This window comes from Hibiscus syriacus, unplaced genomic scaffold (genome assembly GCF_006381635.1).
Source record: "Hibiscus syriacus cultivar Baekdansim isolate YM2019G1 unplaced genomic scaffold, ASM638163v2 tig00110007_pilon, whole genome shotgun sequence".
Lineage (NCBI taxonomy): Eukaryota > Viridiplantae > Streptophyta > Magnoliopsida > Malvales > Malvaceae > Hibiscus > Hibiscus syriacus.
The window spans coordinates 998041-1003777 of NW_024062559.1; the positions used below are offsets into that span (position 1 = coordinate 998041).

General features: G+C 34.6%; 1 pseudogene; it reads left to right on the plus strand.

Annotated features, from left to right (window-relative positions):
• The first annotated feature begins 1421 nt into the window (after positions 1 to 1421).
• On the plus strand, positions 1422 to 5245 carry LOC120212229 (annotated as a pseudogene).
• Positions 5246 to 5737: the final 492 nt, after the last annotated feature.

A 5737-nucleotide genomic window follows, 5' to 3' on the forward strand; every position in this document is an offset into this window, starting at 1 on the left:
TATTTCCAAATATAAACTACGTATCCAAATCTAATCTAAAAATCCAAAATAAAAAAAAGCACAAGATAATAACTAAGTGTCATCTTTATCAATCGATATAATATCAAATCAAACTTAGGAAATTAAACAAAGAGAATGACAAAATAATCGATAAAAAGTAAAAAAAAATATTAAGACAAAAGAAAACGTACCTTAAAAATATAATTATTAAAAAATTAAAGAAAAAATATATATAATATAAAAATAAATAAATATTGACCATGAACGACGAACATAAACGTCAATCAAACAATGAATACAAGAAAGGACAAATGGCACAAACCAAGGGGGGAAAAAAGAAACTACGGCGATCGAACAAAAACTACGTCAAAGTTAAATAGTGAGAAATAATAAAAGAAATTAATTTTTATAAATAATAATCATATTTTTTATTAATGTTTGTTTTATGTATTTTTAATTATTTAATAATAAAAGTTCATACCATTATAATTTTTAATGTTCAAATTTAAAATTTTGATAAATATCAACCTTCATTTTAGTCACCAACGTCCAATAATGATGTAATAATCAAAATATACCTTAAAAGTACATTTTAGAGTATTTACCGCTTTTGATAATCGTCGCACAACAAATAGATCGCAAGTATTTTGATATTCAAAATAGTATACATAAAGGAGGATAAGGAACAAAACAAAATTAGTTGTGCTTTTTTCATTTTGCGCACTATGATGCAAAGCTTTGGTCCTTAGCATTTGAATTCGCATGCCTATTTATTGACTGGGTAAAGTGCACAAATAATCACTTAATTATATGATATTATTTTATTGAATTCTCTAATTATTAAAAAGTTATAAATGATTCTAACTATAAGAAGTTACTTTTTTTAGTCCATTGACTATTAAAAATTATAAACTGGTCATTTGACTATTCATTATGTTTCAAACTCGTCATTTTTCGTTAAAAAATTAACGTCAGTCTAAGCAGAATATTAACATACTGATTGAGATATGATAAAATTTGATCACATAATCTCAAACGATGATTATATCTTAGTCAACATGTTAACATCCAGTTCAAACGATCGTTGATTTTTTAACAGAAAAGTACCAATTTAGAACATGATGAATAATTGGGTGACCATTTTATAATAATTGAATGATTCAACAAATCAACTCTCTACCATCGAGGGTCAATTTTATATCTTGTAATAATTAAAAGACTTAATAAAACAATACATTATAATCAGGAGACCATTTATGTATATTTTACCCTTATTGGATTTATCAATATTTAATAATCTATATTTTATAAGGTTAAACCATTTATTAATAACCAATTAAGGAAAGTTAAAATAAGCAAATCAAATGTTTAATAAATTATTAATTCCATCTTGTACAAACTTGGCTTGTGTTTATAAAAAAAAAAAAAAAATCCTCCCTCCGTCTCTCTCTAGTCTGGTTAGCGAGCTTGAAAAGCAACCAAACTGACGGTTAAGCCTAAAAAACCGCACATAAGCACTGCCTCTCTTCTATCTTCCCTGAGAATCTAATACTTGCCTTCATATATATAAGCAGTAACATGAGCCTGAACTCTGGTGAAGACAAGGAAGAAGAGCTGCTCTGAAACTGAGGCTGAAATGAAAATGGTACAAAATGGCTTTGTTGGGGACAAAGACACGGTTGCTTGTGGTGGTGGTGATGGTAGAGGAGGGACGGTGGTTGTAGGGGTAAAGTTTGATTCATCAAGTAGAGAGCTTTTGACATGGGCTTTAGTTAAGGTGGCTCAGCCTGGTGACTGTGTGATTGCTCTTCATGTTTTGGTAGCAATGGTCAGTGGAAAGTTTTGGTGTTCCATTTTCTTTTTCATGTTTTCGGATTTCATTTTCCTTTGGAAAATATTTTGGGGTTTGATTTTTTTCACTTGTTTATTAAAGTGGGATTGTGTGTGTGTGTGTGTGTAGAAATTGTGGATCGAGATGGAAAATCTTCATTTTTATCGCTTGTCAAAGCGTTCGACTCTGTTCTTGCTGTTTATGAAGGCTTCTGCAATTTGAAACAGGTTTAGTTTCACGATCTCCTTTATTCTTTCTCCGCTTGTTTTTTTTACAGTTGTTTACTTTTTTCCATGATAAATATGTTTCTCTCTCTCTCTCTCCCCGTCATTTCTGTTTGGACAATGGGAAAATGAAGGAAAATCAGTAATGGGAAAGTTGATTTTTCACTGCATGCTCAATTTAACTATATCTACATTGCAAAGAACAACTGATTAAACATTTCCCATATCAAATTGAAGACTTAGGAAAGATTTTGGTTTTGGGTAATCATCTTGCAGGTTGATCTCAAACTTAAGATAAGCAGAGGTTCTTCAATTTCCAAAATTTTAGCGAGAGAAGCAAAATCTTATTCTGCAACAAAGCTTATAGTTGGAACTGCTGCCAAAATCCATAAAATCCGGTCATCGACATCGGTAGCTAAGTACTGTGCTAAGAAACTAACCAAGAACTGTTCTGTTATTGCTGTTAATAATGGCAAAGTTGTGTTCCACAGAGAGGGCTCTCCAGGGTCCACCTTTGGTTATCAAGGTAAAGATTTTGTTTTTCCTGTCAACTTCTTGGATTTCAATATAATATTTTCGTGGATTTTAAGTAAAATCTTTGTTCTGTGCTTTATCTTAGGAAATGAAGATCAGAAAAGAAATAGCTTGCTTAATGTGCTTCACCGAATGATAACATTGAACAAGAATTCAAAAGTACAAAGTGAAGGGATTGCCAATGCCGAGAACAAAATGAATTCTGAAGGAACTAAGGATAAAAGGTTCCACGAGGCCTTCTTCAAATCCGGTTTGGGTAACCTCGAGAATGATGGAAAGCGAAATTGCACGGTTTGTGGATCTGGAAATAAGTTTTTGCTGAATGATTTTTGCCACCAGTCTGCAAACGAGTCAATTTGTGGTGATGATGCTAATGGAGAGAAATGCTTGGCTATAGTGCCAGTGCAAAAGGCTGAGGCTGCATCAAGTTGATTTCCATGTTGATCAAACAACTGCCTGAAATCAGACCTGGTTGGCCTTTACTTCGCCGTGCGGTTTTATCAGATCGACAACAAGTTCCTGACCGGTCTTCCTTGAGGCAAATATCAGTGGTTCATGGTGATGCGGTTGCCCTCTAGACATATTCTTTTGACAATCAATTCAGATCAGAAAGAAGAAGGGCGTGATCAAACTGAATTTAAGGCCTCTAATTTCGATGGTGAAAGCAGTGCAATTGTTCCATTTGGTAAAGAGAATGCCATTGCTCCGCTTTCTCCTGTTGATAACTCAATAAATCTGCCAAAAGAATTGGAGGGTCTTCATGAGAAATATTCTTTTCAGCAACATCAAATTTCTTGGCTAGTATGTTTTAAACTCATCATTCCTCTCTGCAACAGTTCTTGAAAAACTTCTTTATTTCCTGTTTCTTTTGCAGATAATTTGGTTGGTAGAGGAGGAAGTAGTCGGGTCTATAAGGGTTGCCTCCGAGATGACATGGAACTCGCGGTGAAAATCCTAAAGCCTTCTGATGAAGTATTGAAGGAGTTTGTTCTAGAAATTGAGATTATTACCACATTGCATCATAAGAACATTATTTCCCTCTTGGGATTCTGCTATGAGGATAACAATCTTCTCTTGGTTTATGATTTCTTATCAAGAGGAAGCCTTGAAGAAAACCTTCATGGTACGTATCTCATATCAAAAAAAAGATTCAGATCTTTTTATTATGTTGTTTGCTATCAGAAACTAGTTTCTGAGGTTGCTTATTGATAATTCAGGTAATAAGAAGGATCCTAATGAATTTGGTTGGAATGAAAGATACAAAGTTGCAGTTGGGGTGGCAGAGGCCCTAGATTATCTGCATACTAACAGTGACCACGCCGTGATCCACAGGGATGTGAAATCTTCAAACATATTACTGTCTGATGATTTTGAGCCTCAGGTTTCTTTCGGTTTTTGATTTCCTAATACATATATTTTTATTTTGGTTTTGAATTCGAGAATTAAATTTCCATGTTTATTTCCTTTTCCTGGTTTATGCAGCTCTCGGATTTCGGACTTGCGAAATGGTCATCAACCACTTCTTCACATATAACCTGCACTGATGTTGCAGGGACCTTTGGGTATGTAATTTTCACTTCAAGATGATCTACCTTGCTAGTTTCTAATTGTATTCATTTATTTCAAAGGGTAATATAAGGAACAAACATGCAAAGATCCCCTAAGATTACTTACCGTTGAGGGGGAAACTATCAAATATCGACTAGCCGAGGATTTGACTGTTGCTTCATCCATTACCTAAACCAATTATAAATGAAGATTTTACCATTTGTTCCAGATATTTGGCTCCTGAGTACTTCATGTATGGTAAATTAAACGAAAAAATTGATGTTTATGCATTTGGGGTCGTGCTGCTTGAGCTACTTTCAGGAAGAAAACCAATAAGCAATGACTGTCCGAAAGGCCAAGAGAGTTTGGTCATGTGGGTAAGTCCCTTTTTCTCATGCCATTTGACTAGTATCATTTCTTTAATCCATCTTTTAATTTCGTATCTAACATAAAAACATTGACCATGTCCAGGCAAAGCCCATATTAAGTGGTGGAAGTTTTCCCAATTATTAGACCCAAGCTTGGCTGATTGCTATGATAGTGACCAGATGGGGAGGATGGTTCTTGCTGCCGTACTTTGTATAGGCGTGCCCCTCGGGCTAGGCCTCAAATGAGCGTTGTAAGTCACCTTCGATCTTTCAGGGGTTGTTGAATAATTCTAACAGAACATGGCTGTGAAAATGGATAATTTTGCTTTATGTGATTGCCAAAGGTTGTTAAGCTTCTACAAGGTGATGCTGATGTGATTAAGTGGGCAAGACTAGAAGTGAATGCCTCGGAAGGATGTGATACATTGGACGATGACGCTTATCCTCGGTCAAACCTTCAATCTCATCTCAATCTAGCATTGCTGGATGTGGAGGAAGACTCGGTCTCCATGAGCAGCTACGAGCAATCCTTGTCGTCAGAGGAATATCTCAAGGGTCGATGGAGCCGTTCATCAAGCTTTGACTAACTTCACTACTGCCAAAGCTAAGCTGCACAATAAGCATTCTTCCATTTATGTATCTTTCACACCTCCTTGTATATTCTTTTGGTTCCTTTTAAATCTCCACTTTCAATGGCATTGCTCATTGGTTACAGTAGGTGTTGGATGAGAGGTTGTTTACCCGGTGAGCCCTCCTCCTCCTATGGTGCTTGGTCTCTTCATTTCCTTTTCATAACATTCATGTACCATACTTGAAGTATGGAATAGAAGAATGAGTCTCGGACATATATCCCCTAACGTTTATTAAAATAGTCATTTTGGCCCTTATTATATTTTTGGAGCATTTTGGCTCCAATGTTTCATTTTAGGGCAAAAAGGACCCTAACATTTGATAGAATAATCCGTTTTCAACTTGTTGATACGCATTTTACTAATACCTTCTTCAACTGCACAAATAATGTAATATCTTAAATTTTGGTTAGTGACCAAAGGACAAGTTTTAAAAGTTTAGTGGTCAAAGTATAAAATTGGGAAAAGTTCAAGGATCTAAGTGGTAATTTTTCCAAAAATATTTATTATTCATAAATAGATATTTTACTTTTTAGAGTGGGGCTTTATTAAAATAAATTCTTGATCCGAAATTTATGTTGAAAACTAGAAAGGGTTAAAGTC